Source organism: Mesoplodon densirostris, chromosome 11 (assembly GCF_025265405.1).
Source record: "Mesoplodon densirostris isolate mMesDen1 chromosome 11, mMesDen1 primary haplotype, whole genome shotgun sequence".
NCBI classification, from domain to species: Eukaryota; Metazoa; Chordata; class Mammalia; order Artiodactyla; family Ziphiidae; genus Mesoplodon; species Mesoplodon densirostris.
The window spans coordinates 7,645,962-7,660,218 of NC_082671.1; the positions used below are offsets into that span (position 1 = coordinate 7,645,962).

At 51.4% G+C, this 14,257-nt stretch overlaps 1 protein-coding gene across 1 annotated transcript in view; it reads left to right on the plus strand.

Annotated features, from left to right (window-relative positions):
• CD9 (CD9 molecule) overlaps positions 1 to 14,257 on the plus strand; it is a 35,954-nt gene that overhangs the window by 947 nt on the left and 20,750 nt on the right. The window lies entirely within an intron of this gene.

The window sequence follows — 14,257 nt, forward strand, 5'->3', positions numbered from 1 at the left end:
AGGGGTGGGGCAGATGCCTTTCGGCGCCCTCAGTAGGATGAGTCCTGTGTTTCTCCATTTCCGGGAGAGATCAGGTGCCGGCCTCACCCACTTCCCCGCCAGCCCACCCAGCAGCCGGGCGGGGCCACAGGGAGTGGACTGTCACCTGGGGAGGACGCAGGCCGGCGAGCTCCAGGACTCCCGCTGCCGGCCACTCTCAACCTGTCTGCAAATGGGAAGGCTAAGGCCGGCAGCAGGGAAGGCCAGTGGCCCCTCCGCACCTCTCCTTGAGGGATTAAGGGGCCACCCAAAGAAAGAAGCAAAGAATAGGGGACTTTGGTGTCCTGGTTCACGGGCCACATCCCCTGCTCACAGGTGGACAGTATTTGCCCCTTTGCAGTCAGGAAAGCAATTGGAAAGGCAGGCCCTGTGCCACTCTCGATAGAGATGGCTGTGGAAGCAGGGGCGAGCCGCCAGAGGCTTGCAACAAAAATGTGCTTATTTCCTTGGAGCTGCTTCCCCATGAACCCCAGGGAAAAATCTCCTGAGATTTAATCCTCTCTCTGGAGCTGACGGGGTATGAGATTGACCTGCCCTTGCAAGACTCATCACACCCAACACCTGCTCTAGTGAGGACAGTGCATAGGTGTGCCCTGCCCAGCCCATGGCCTGCTCTAGGGAGACCCTCCTGTGGTGGGCACCCCCTCCTCCCGGGTGTCCCTGCCAGCCAGCTAGCTGCCAGCCTTGGCTCACCCCTCCCCAACTCCGGCTCTAGGAAACAACGTCAAAGGCTGACTAGCCCTGCCCCACCCAGCCCTTGTCCTTTAAGGAGTTTTCCTCTCCCTCCTCCCTAGCACCGTCTCTCCCCTGCCAGTCTCTTGGTTACTCCTCAGCTATCTGCCTAGGCTGTGTGAGGGTTTGGGTCGTGGGGACCCACGGACTCCCAGGGTCCCTCCATACTCCCCGCGCCATGGCACCTGCAGGAGCCTGGCGGGAGGCTCCCAGGCCACTCAGATATCTGCTCAGCCTCTCACTGACTCCAGCCTGCCACCCCACTGTATCCAGACCTGCCCCTGCCTGGGCTAGGTGCTGCTGATGGGCTGTGTCATCTGAAACAGAAATGACTCATTCTGGGAACGGCTGGGTATAGAATTAGAAATCACTTTTGAGGTCATTCAGTCCAGCCTGTTCTTCACAGCGAGGAAGCGGGAACCAGAGAGGGGCTGACCTGCCCAGCGTCACAGGAACCCAGCCAATACCCCAACCCCTAGGTCCCTTAAGTCCTGTCCTCTTCCGTCTCCATCACAAGACCAACAAGGGGAGCTGGTAACAGGTGGTGTATGGGGGTCAGCAGTAGCTTCATGTCTCTGAATCGGTTATTGTTCAGTCGTCCTGTATTCAGGTCCCTGTAGAGATGAAGCCCTCATCTCCCTCCTAGGAGGTGTTGGAATAAAGGAACACCATGATCCCCTCGTGCAGCATGTTACTGCAAAGTCCTTTTCCAAATCTCATTGTATAGCCAGAGCAGGTAGCATTATCCCCATTTTACTGATGACCAGGAAACTAGTCCCCAGAGAGGTTCCACGACTCAGCCAGGGTCATGTGGCAGGACAGCATCAGAGGTGAGTTTGAAGGCGGGTCTGGTTGGCTCCAAGTTCAGCACGCTTTCCACCACCTACTGCTGTACCCAGCTGAGTGGGAATGAAAGGAGGGTGGCAACAAGCTCTCAAAAAATAACTTTTAAGAGAAGCTATGACCTGAGGGAACTGCTTGCTTGGATTGTTATGATGTCATCGCTTCCCTTTCTCTCTTGAGACCAGGAATTTATAAACTTGGTGTTTGGGACCTGATGTGGGCCTTGAAGAGGAGGAGTTGGGAGGCTAGGGGCCACCAGTACCGCATGGACAGAGGATGCTGAGGGGTGGTCCAGCAGGGACCCAGAGACGAGAAGCCCACCTCAGTGGCAGTGGGGTGATTGGGGCGGGGGAAGGGAGCGGTGTACCTCTTCCCTGGCCCCCGGTCTCATCCCTGTGGGACCCTCAGTGACAGCAGAGCCTGCGCTGCCTGCCCTCCCCAAGTAGGGTCTCTGGTGCCCGCGGCTAAGCCAGCAGTCAGGCTGTTCTTCCAGTGCCTCCAGGACCCTAACTTCCCAGCTCTGTTTCAGTTGTTTCTGGGTTTCCTTCAGACCTCTTTGCCTACCCACCCTCCAAAAAATTTCGATGGGGAAACATTTTACAGTGCCAAAGGGGCAGCCTCCGCCGTACAGTGGGGAACCGGGGCTGGTCCAGGCCAGGGGCAAGGCCTTCACATTCTACCCACCTCCTCACCCCTTTGTTCCCTGCCTCTCACTCCGTCTCCTCCCTCACTGATGGGAATAGCAGGGAATTTCTCTTTCCCAAGAAATGGTGTCTCGCGGGCCTAAGGCAGGCTTCACGGAAACATGGACAGAGGCCTGGACCAGAGTTCAGGGACCTGGGTGTTCGTCCAGCTCTGCCCCCAGCTCACTTTGAGCAGGTCACTTTTGAATTCCAGACCTCAGTTTCCTCATCTGTAAAACCAGTGGGTTGGAGCAAATGGTCCAGAAAGGTCCCTTCAGTAGCTCAGTCTATGAAACCAGCCCCACCCCCAGGGCCTACAGCAGAGGACATTCCCACACAACCCAAAATAGGAGTCAGGAAATGGAAGTGTGCAGTGGGTACCCAGGCTTGACCCAGCGTGGCTTCATTTCATTCAGAGGCCTCTTGACGTCTGGGGCCTGAGTCGTGCCTCTCTTTCCCGGTAACCGCAAGTTCCCTCCACTCCTCCTGGGTGGGGTCTCTCTGTCTGGGGGGGTTCTCTGTTTTGGTCGCCCTCAGCCTTTTGTGGCGGTGCTGCCTAGTGGTCAGAGTGGCTCTGGGTTGGATTTGCCCGTCATCGTGTGGAGCTGGTGCCTACCCCCTGGGGTTGCTGTGGGTTACATGAGCACATGCGTGTGATGCACTTAGCCCAGGAGCCTAGTCCTGGATGAGGAGTAAACTTCCAGCCGTAGCTTTTGTCATCCCTGTGTGGAAAGGGGGTTGAGGAGGTGGGGAGGGTGGGAGCAATGGCCTGAGGAAGTGTGCAAGTTGAAACCGGAGAGGGGTAGCCAGGTGCACACCCCACGTCCACACACGTCCCCCCTTCTTCTTCTCGTCCTGCATCACTGCCAGCCTCGTTCCTCCACACGCCTCTGCGAGTCCCACCTCAGGACCCTGACTCCATTTCATGTGTGGCCGCAAGTCTGGCTGTGGGGCAGCCCCACTTCTGAAAATAAAACTGCGTGCGGAGAAATCCGGAATGCGGGGTCCGGGCGGGGGATGGGCGAGCGGGATGGCACTGGCAGAAGCCCCTCCCACCCAACCTGCTGCTTCACCCAGAAGCTGTTTGCCTTCAGTGCTGGACTGAGCAAGCAGCTGGGGCTCTTGCGTGAAATGGCTTCCACCTTTGGCACCCAGACAGCCCGAGCCCTGCTGTGTTTGCACAGAGGCTGGCAGGTTTGGGGAGGCCAGGTGTCTGCATCTGCTCAGGAAAATAAGACTTCTCCCTGCCCGGACTCCTGAGGCTTTCCCCCCACTTTGCCCCGCGATGGTTGTCAACAACAGATTGGACTCCTGATTTGGGGGATGGGGAGGATTCCTCTACACGCGCGCACGCACACATGCGCGCACGCACACTCACCTGGCACCATTCCAGACCTTACCCTCTTGTGCTCAAGGAAGCAGCTGCCCGTTCAGACCTGAGTTTGGAACTGCTTTGTAGAAGCCCTTTGGAACACTTAATCTGCTAAACGAGTCTTCTGCGACTTCAGACCTCACACATCACCGTTCTCACATCTTCCTTTCGTGTCAGATGCAGATCTTCACTCTTAACACACAGAGCTATGTGTCCATGTTCGATTTGTCTGTTTTCCTGTTCGATTCCATTTTACAAGGTGGCACGGTTTTGGGGATTGGTTGCACAGTCTGGGACTTAATAATACGCCTGGGACTTAACAAAAGCACTTTTTCTGCCCAAGAGCACAAGCCTTGACCCTCTTTCTTGGGTGTGTCTGGCTGTGAGGGTGAGGGACCCGACGTCACGGTATACCGTGGCTTCTGTGGTCCTGTTGCCTTGTTGGTGGCTGCATGTTCTGGAGAGTCTGGGGAAAGGAGCATGGAGAAAAAGTTTCAGGAAGCTACATGTTTTTGTGCCGTGTTCCTGCCTCCCCCCGGGGGCGGGGGCAGGGGAACTTTATTTGGAGCCGCCTCAGGTCTTTTCAACCAAAGACTTGCAGAAACCGTCTTTCCCTCTTACTTACAGAAGAGCAGTGACTAAAGGGTTTGGGGGTTTGAAAATCTGGGGAAGAGCCTGTCGAACCCAGGTTCACCCAGAGATAATCATTTGCAACTGAGGGAATTAAGGAGACCAAAAGCGCTAATCTAAACAATATATTTTTTTTAATTTATGTTTTTAAAGTCTGACTGCAGATCACTTGCCTGTTTCATTCCGTGGAAAAAGTAATGCTGGTCCAGGGACATTTGCATTTTCCGTCAAGTGATGGCAGGCAGCTGTGGAAAGCAGCGTCCTGTCTCCAGTTGAGATAATTTTATTTTAATTACATCCATCCAGTAATTCCTCCCCTCCACCAAAGAAATACTTAGTTCTGGATAGTTTTTTGTTTGTTTTTAATAAATTTATTTATTTATTATTTACTTATTTTGGGCTGCGTTGGGTCTTCGTTGCTGCGCGGGCTTTCTCTAGTTGCAGCGAGCCAGGGCTACTCTTCATTGTGGTGCATGGGCTTCTCATTGCGGTGGCTTCTCCTGTTGCGGAGCACGGGCTCTAGGCACACGGGCTTCAGTAGTTGTGGCTCGCAGGCTCTAGAGCGCAGGCTCAGTAGTTGTGGCGCATGAGCTTAGTTGCCCCACGGCATGTGGGATCCTCCTGGACCAGAGTTCGAACCCATGTCCCCTGCATTGGCAGGAGGATTCCCAGCCACTGCGCCACCAGGGAAGTCCCTGGATAGATAGCTTTTAAGTACTACTTGCTGTCATCCTCGACTGGCAGGTCCGAACGTTTTGGGGGAGTCCCATGAAAACAATGGGACCTGCCTCCAGAAACACACAGTCCACGTTTTTTTGCTTTTTTCTCCAGAGACGCATGAACCTCCCTATATCAAACACCGCATATTGGTTTCCAGGCAACCCTGCTCTGTCCGGAATCCCACGTTTCTGCCATGAGGTGTGGGTTGCCTCACTGCTCTCCAGGACTGCGCAGGGGAGCTGGGGGGACTTTGAGGAAGGCATTAGAGAGCCCCTAAGTTCCCCGAGGATCAAGGGCAGCCCTGACTGGAGCTCTGGCCTCCCCACCCAGCCTTGCTCCGACTGTCAGCTTAATCCTCGCCCAAGGAGTGGCTTGGACTCGAGAGTAATTCAAGGCGTGTTCTGTATTCCTAGTCCTGGAGCTTGGGCGATTTGTCTTTGCTGGGAAAGAGCAGGGTCCTGTCTTTCCCACAAATGGAAACTAGAAGCCTCGGCTGGCCTTCTCTGGCCTTGCCCCTGAGGACTTTGAAAAGGGAGATGCGTCTCCCGCGGGTCTCTGGAGACGGAGACCTCTGAGTTGTGATGTACAGCCTGGCTACATAGCAGGGAGGACGAAGCCCGCTGACTTGGAGGAGAGGGGCCAGATCTGTTTGATCCCAGGGAAGATCCCTGGCTAGAGAGGTGTGTGGACTGTGGACGTGAAGAAAGTCAGTTAGTCCTTTTGCCCAATCCTCTTGCCAAGCATTGTGCAAGGGAGCAGAAACGGTGTCCCTGGCTATGTTAGGGAAGTCACCCTCCACAGCCTACCTGCTACACTCTCAGGGTCCCAGTATTCACCTCTCTCAGACCCAGGCAGATGGGGGCCATGACTCCTACCGAGCCCTTGCCTCCAAACTGCTTAGAGGAGGCCCCTTTTCCTCCCCGTCTGAGCTGCATGTCAGTGTCCAAGGGCAGAAACAACACCACACGTGGATCACAGGAGAAAATCCTTGACTGGGGGTTAAAAATATAATAAAGTAAATTAGACCGTTTTAGTGAATTCAAAACACATTTCTATAGCATTTTAGTTTTAATTTATCTTTAAACTTACACTGATTGAATCAGTAGCAAATGATAAGGTTGATTTATTAAAGCTTTAAATGAAAGATCAGCAAAATCATACATAGTTGCGAATTCATTGCTTTTCAATTGAATAGAAGTTTGGTGTGTGTGTTTGTTTTAATTTTATTGAAGTATAGTTGATTTACAATGTTGTGTTTAATTTCTGCTCTACAGCATGTGTGTGTTTTAATTGAAGTATGATTGACATACAACATTCCTTTAGTTTCCAGTGTACAACGTAATGATTTGACATTCATACACGTTGCAAAATGATTGCCAGAGTAAGTCTACTTACCGTCTGTCACCATACAAAGTTACAGAATTTTTTTTTCTTGAGATGAGAGCAGCTTTCAAATTTGCAAAACAATATCACTGACTATAGTTACCTTGCTGTACATCACATCCCTTGACTTATTTTATAACTGAAAATTTGTACCTCTGGATCCCCTTTGCCCATTTCACCCACCTCCCCAGCCTTCCTTCCCTCAGGCAACCACCAATTTGTTCTCTGTGTCTGTGGGTTTGGTTTGGTTTGGTTTGTGCATTTGTTTTGTTTTCCAGATTTCATTTAGCATAATACCCTCCAGGTCCATCCATGTTGTCACAAATGGTGTGATTTCTTTCTTTTTTATGGCTGAATAATATTCTAGTGCATATATGTACCACATCTTCTTTATACATTTATCTGTGGATGGACATTTAGGTTGTTTCCATGTCTTGACTATTGTAAATAGTGCTGCAATGAACATAGGGGTACATGTATCTTTTCGAATTAGTGTTTTCATGTTCTTTGGATATGTAACCAGAAGTGAAATTGCTGCATCATGTGGTAGTTCTATTTTTAATCTTTTGAGAAACCACCATACTCTTTTCCATACTGGGTGCACAAATTTCCATTTCCAACAAGACTGCACAAGGTTCCCTTTCTCCACATCATTATCAACACTTGTTATTTGTTGTCCTTTGGATAATAGCCATTGTGACAGGTATAACATGATATTTGATTGTGGTTTTCATTTGCATTTCCCTGATGTGTAGTGATGTTGAGCATCTTTTCATGTGCCTGTTGGCCATCTTTATGTCTTCTTTGGGAGTTTAGTTTAAAAGATAGTTTGCTATAGACTGTTTGCACCTCTCCAAATTCATGTGTTAAATCCTGAAGTCCAATGCAATTTTATGTGGAGGCAAGGCTGTTGGGGGTGATTAGGTCATGAGGATGGGGCCCTCGTGAATGGAATTAGTGCCCTTATAAGAAGAGGCGGGACTTCTCTGGTGACGCAGTGGTTAAGAATCCACCTCCCAATGCAGGGTACACGGGTTCGAGCCCTGGTCCAGGAAGATCCTACATGCCACGGAGCAACTAAGCCCATGCGCCACAACTACTGAGCCTGAGCTCTAGAGCCCACAAGCCACAACTACTGAGCCCATGTGCTGCAAGTACTGAAGGCCACGTGTCACAACTACTGAAGCTCGTGTGCCTAGAGTCCATGTTCTGCAACAAAGGGAAGCCACAGCAATGAGAAGCCTGTGCACCGCAACGAAGAGTAGCCCCCGCTCGCCGCAACCAGAGGAAGCCTGCGCACGGCAACAAAGACCCAACACAGCCAAAAATAAATAAATAAAATAAATAAATTTATTTTTTTTTTAAAAAAGAGGAAGAAGAGGCCCCAGAGTTCCCTTCTCCCTTCAACCATGTGAGATTCTAATGAGAACATAGCCCTCTATGAACCAGGAAGCGAGTCCAAACCAGATGCCAAATCTTCTGGTGCCTTGATCTTGGACTTTTACCCTGTCCACAGTGCTTTGTTACAGCAGCCTTAATGGACTAAGACAAGGTTATTTACAAATCCGAATCAAAAACACCTCTTCCCATCTAGATGAACAATTGCAGTGTACCAGTTTGCATTCACCCCTCACATCCATGCCCCCCTCTGTTGTGTGGGAAGCCACCCTCAGCAGAATGTGTCCTGCAGGGACAGGAAACTCATCCCCTGTAAAGACTCTTCCTCCTGCTCACCCTGATGCACTATAAGCGCCTTCTTGTGATGTGGGGCCATGGATTTCAACCTGTAACTATTATGCTCAAACTTTTTTTTGTTTTTTTAGCCACACTGGGCAGCTTGCGGGATCTTAGTTCCCCGAGCAGGGACCAAACCCGGGCCCCCTGCAATGGAAACACGAAGTCCTAACCACTGGACCACCAGGGAATTCCCTATGCTCAAAAAAAATTTATTTTAAATTTATTTATTTATTTATTTTTGGCTGCGTTGGGTCTTCGTTGCTGCGCGGGGGCTACTCTTCGTTGCAGTGCGCAGGCTTCTCATTGCGGTGGTTTCTCTTGTTGTGTGGGCTTCAGTAGTTGTGGCACTCAGGCTCAGTAGTTGTGGCTCACAGGCTCTAGAGCTCAGACTCTGTAATTGTGGTGCACGGGCTTAGTTGCTCCGTGGCATGTGGGACCTTCCTGGACAAGGGCTCGAACCTGTGTCCCCTCCACTGGCGGGCGGATCCTTAGCCACTGCGCCACTGGGGAAGCCCTCCCTATGCTCAAACTTTTTAAAGCCTCCTTTCTACAAGCCTGGGGAAGTCGTCCTACACTCTACTTTCCCCCTCTTCAATCAAATTATAGCCCTGGCTCCCCAAGACAGATAACCCTTAAGAGATCAGAAAACTCATTTCAACTAGAAATTACATTCTCTTCCAGAGCTGGGGAGGGACCCTTAGAATGGGGAGCTGGTGTGATCCTCATGCCTCCCAGGGCCCCATGCCCAGGGCTGTAAGACAGGCCTGCAGTGATGCCCTCTCATTCCCTTTGTCCTCTGCTGGCAGGATGGTGCTGTAAGGAGCGGGCAAAGGCTCTGGGTCCCTCCTTCAGGCCATTCCTATAGGGATACAAGGACAGTGGCCAATGGGCAGCTGCAGCGGTGTCTGTACTTGCCAGGCTTGCAGTGGTGACAAAGCTGGGACGAGAAGGGAATGTACCAGCTTACTCTGGAGAGTCTGTTTCCCAGAGCAGGGCTGTGGCCACACTCAATTCTGGCTGGCCAGCAAGAACGTGCCCAGAGCTCTCCAGCCAGAGACCAGCAAGAGGAGTCCCAGGCTCTCTCTCTAGACTCTGTCCATCAGGCTCCCCCAGAGAGACGCCAGACTCCGATGGCACCTGCAGGCCAGGTGGCCATGGCAAGTACCTTCCTGTCGTGAGAAGATAGGCCCTCTGCTCTTACACGTGGGCTCTCTTGGGGCCTTTACGGATCGAAGACGCCACTTTTGAAATAGAATCAGCTGTGACCAGGAAGGAGAAAGGATAAAAGTGAAAAATTCTGGCCCTGAAATCAACAAAATGGATCAAAAAGACCTTTGAGCATAGCAAAATGATTGAGAATTTGGGCTTTGCAGTCAGACTGTTCTGGGTCCAGGCTGTAACTCAGGCACCTCTTTGCCATGTGATCTCAAGACAAGCTCCTGAACTTCTGTGCCTGAAACTTCTCATCTCGAAAACAGAAGTTAATATTACCTACCTGGTGGGTCTGTTGAGAAAAATTAAATGATTCAAGTGAAGCACTTGGGGTGAGGCGGGGGACACAGCAGACAGTGGAGGGCTTGCTGTTTAATCATTGAGACTAAAATGAAGAGGGGATTGTGGCAGAGGAATAGGGCAAGGGGTATCTCTCACCACCCAGGGCCACGCGAGCAGGTGGTAACAGGTCCCACAGATGGAATGAGAGCTAGCTGGTCCGTGTGGCTAAAGTGTATCAGCAAGAGTGTGTGTGTGTGTGTGTGTGTGTGTGTGTGTGTGTGTGTGTGTGTGTGTGTGTGTGTGTGTGTGTGTGTGTGTGTGTGTGTGTGTGTGTGTGTGTGTGTGTGTTCACCAGGCATCTTAGTTAGGCATACACAATGGAAAACACAATGGTATTCTGGAATTTAAAGCAAAACAGCCCCAAAACAATCCCCCACATCAGATGATTTTGGTTAAGATCAGAATGCCTACTTTCAGCAGAAAATGGATTTATGGGCTGGCTGACGTCTGCTACACGTCTGGCCAGCAGGCAGTGGAAACTTGAAACTTCTTGTTTAGAAGGAGGTTACCTTGGGCAGAGGCCTCCCTCCCAACCCCTCAGCCCCAAACGACTTAACACTGGCACCTTGTATTAGCTACAACTTTTCTCCTCTTAGGGCTCTGGTTTTCTTTTTTTTCTTTTTTGGCCACGCCGTGAGACATGCAGGATCTTAGTTCCCCGACCGGGGCTGGAACCCGAGCCCCCTGCAGTGGAAGCACAGAGTCCTAAGCACTGGACCGCCAGGGCTCTGGTTTTTAAATGATGCTGGTTCAGCCCTCAGGAGGGAGGATTTCTCAACTCTTGAACTTGTTCAGACCAGGTCACTGCCTAATTTCCATAAAGGTGTGCTGAGAAGAAGCTTATTACAAGGTCTTTCATCCTCTGCCACACCCCAGAGAGGGGACCAAGCTACCTCCCTTCCACCAGGGATGAGACAGGCAGTCAAGGAACTGACCGCTGCCTGGCACATGCTGTGCATGTGACAGAGGGAGAGAACTATCAGCTGAGTCACTGCATACCTGCTGTGTGACCGTGGGCAAGTGACTTTACCTCTCTGAGCCTGTTGCGTCATCTCAAGCTGGGATGATCGGAACTACCTCGAAGTGTATAAGGCAGTCCCACCCGCATCCTCAGATTCAGAAGGGGCCGCAGGGCCTAACAGAAGGACTCTAGTCTCCCAATATTCCTCTTCTCCCTGGGGAATCTCTCACTGTGTGCTTCCAGGGAATGTCCCCCCGTTAGCAAGCTGAACACAGTTGCCCAAAAGAGGCCAGTAGAGCAAGATGGTAGCACCCACAGGCTGCAGCTATTGAGCCACCACCCCGCGTCTTCCCAGGAGGCCCCCAGGAGCATTAGCATCACCGGAAAGGGAGGCCAAGGGGTCCACAGACAGGCTGAGCCCGTGCTCAGGAACCTGGGGAAAGTTAATTCTTTAGACTTATCCTACAATCTTTATTATTATTATTATTTTAATGTTGAGTTATCTAGGCGGTGGGGTAGGTACCACAATCTTCTCAGTGTTTAGGGCACTAAATAGCAGAAGGCCGCCTCCCTGAGGTCCTGGCTTGGGAGAAGAGGGGGGGAGATGGTTGGATTTTGGTTTTGTTGCTGTTGAGGCCTCCCCCCCTCAAGGTGCTGCATTGTGTAAAAGAGCAACACAGAGCAGCAGGGGACGTTATGACCCAGGGGGGTTATTGGGGGAAGGAGGGGTTGAATTGTTGGAAATGTAGATCCCTGGGGGGAGGCGGCCCGTGGGTGACTCTCCTTAGGCCTCACTTTCCTAACCTCGGTAATGAGGGTAATCCTGCAACCTGCATACAATAAAACAAGGTCATTGGGAGCAAGAACGGGCTATTTAATGTCAAGTTATTATCATGGTACCTGGCTCATAGCAAGAGCTCAGCTGTCAGCTTCTGCAACTGTTGTGGAGTTACTATTACGTAAGGAGCTACCGCTCCTTAGAATTTTTCAGAGGTTGCAGTTGTCCTGAGCACTCACATTCGTCCCCATCTTATTGCTTCAGCTCTGCGAAGCCGCATCACTGAGGGCATTGCTCAAAGCTGAAATTGTACCACTAGGCTTCCTCTCTTTCAGAAGGTGAAACAGATGACTTATCTTTTCATCTGTCTACAAAACGCCCATTTCAGAGACTCCCCTGGTTTGGGAAAGGTGAGGGAGGGAGGGACCAGTTTGGGGCTTTGCTTGGAGTAGCCCATAAGGGTACCCAGTTGACAGGGACCCCTCTTGTGGAATCTGCCCAAGAGGGGCGGCCTCGGCACCTCTCCTTCAACGCTCGCCTCCCGCTTCCCAAAAGGGCTGGATTCCTCTTATGGGGAACTTTTTGACACCTTGAAGCCAGGTCCCAGAGGGGACGGAGCCAGTCACCATTGCTTCTGTGTGGACACCTTGGGAAGCAAAGACAGGAAGATAGAACTGGCCCTGAAGGGTGCATTTCCCCTGGGACCCTCCGAGGGGGGGCTTGAGGCCACCACCTGGCCCAGGCTCACCAGAGGGAGAGGGGGAGGGGAGAGAGAGAACGGACCCAAAGGATGAGTCCGTGGTCGTTCCCTCCCTTGGTCCTGGCCTTGGCTGGCATTGATGCCCTAAATTGGACTCGTCTAGCCAGCAGGCAGGATAAGGTTTAGGTCAGAGCATCCTGCCAAATTCAAGATGTCCAGACCAGACTCTTGTCACCCCCCCAGAAAATTTCTTGGGGGTTCCCGTTCTTCCCGTTCACCAGCTGGCAGGGAAGCAGCACGGGTCTGGGAAGAGTCAGCTCTGCTTCTTGCTGGCTGTGTCTTTTTGAGCCAGTTGCTTAACCTCTCTGTTTCACCTATAAAATAAGTGTGACGTGCAGATTAAATGAGGTAATATACTTAAATCACCTCCTGCGATGTAGGACACGAGTGAGTGCTCATGATGAGTGACGGCTACTATTATTACATTATTTATTTTCCTTTCCCTAGCCTCTGGAGGAGTTACGAATGGACAGAAAAGCCTGTCACAGTCAAATCAACAGTAACTCTAGATAAACCTACAAGGTCATTGACCATCAGCCTCTGCATGTGTTCTTTTTTTTTTTTTTTTTTAATGTTGTTTTCCTAGAATTTGGGGTGATTTGAGGAAGAGTTCACTTCCATACACAACGGCAGCCTGTCCTGGGGAGAACGTAGGCTACTGAAATTGGGGAAGTTTTTGCCAAGAGCGCCCTGCTGCAGGGGCTGCCCGAGTCATGTTGGCGTCTGGGGGAGGAGGGTATACCAGGTGACTCTGTGGCTGGAGGCACGTGGAGAAGCCAAATGCAGGTTCTGACTTGAGCATGTACTGTGACTTCCCCACTCAGTTGGGTTCAAGAGGGCGTTGTCTAGCCAGTATCTGTCTTTCTCATCTCTTGCTCCCTTCCTACTTACCTGTCCTGTATCCTCCCCCTTAACTGTCACCATTCAGCAGCCAAGGTGGTCCTCAGCCCCAGTCCCCCTCCCTGGCTTTCCAGTGCCAGCAGGAGCCCTGCGCCCAGGGGAGGCTCACACCCCCGCTCCGTAGCTTCGTGCCCTTTGGCACTGGCGTTTCAAAAGCTGGTCTCTGGGTTCAGAACCCCCAGAAAGAGCTTTTCCATTCCTCCGATTGTTCAGTGTTTAAATGAAAGCCTTAGAGCAGTGGTTCTGAAACCTGAGTGGGCAGCAGAATCATCTGGGGGTGCTTGTTAAAACATAGATTGCTGGGACTTCCCTGGCAGTCCAGTGGTTAGGACTCCACGCTTCCACTGCAGTGGGCTCGGGTTTGATCCCTGGTTGGGGAACTAGGATCCTGCATGCCACACAGCGTGGCCAAAAAAAAAACACAGATCACTGGGCCTCACCTCACTTGGGTTTCTAATCGAGTAAGTCCAGGACGGGGACAACAAGTTTGCACGTCTGACAAGTTCCCAGGTGATGCTGCTGCTACTACAGCTGGTCTGGGGACCACGTGTTGAGAACCGCTGGCCTGGAAAAACGTCTCCCAGTGGCCTTTGAGGATACAGGCTTCTGTAGATGTGCAGCTCAGAAGAAGCCCCAAGGGGACGAGATGGCCCCCAGAATGATCATACTCACCGGGAAGGTGGAGGACAGTTGTTCTTCAGGACTGTGATCTCTGGGGCTTTTCTGTTCATCTCTAATAAAACTAACATTAGTAATATGCCCTGGTTGGCATCTTTCAGTTCTGCCATGAACAAACAGTTTACTTTTTTTTTTAATATTTATTTATTTGGTTGCAGCAGGTGGGCTCCTTAGTTGTGGCTCGCAGGGTCCTTAGTTGTGGTTTGCCGGCTCCTTAGTTGCGGCACGTGGGCTCCTTAGTTGTGGCAGGCAGCTTCTTAGTTGCTGCAGGCAGGCTCCTCAGTTGTGGCATGCATGGGGGATCTAGTTCCCTGACCAGGGATCGAACCCCCGCCCCCTCGGCCCCCTGCATTGGGAGCACGGAGTCCTAACCACTGCGCCACCAGGGAGGTCGCTAACAGTTTACTTGTGATCCTTAAGGAAAGCGAGTCATGGCAGTTTTCTTCTGATCAGCGTGGAGTTTGGTTTTAGCTGTTGTTGTCCTGTG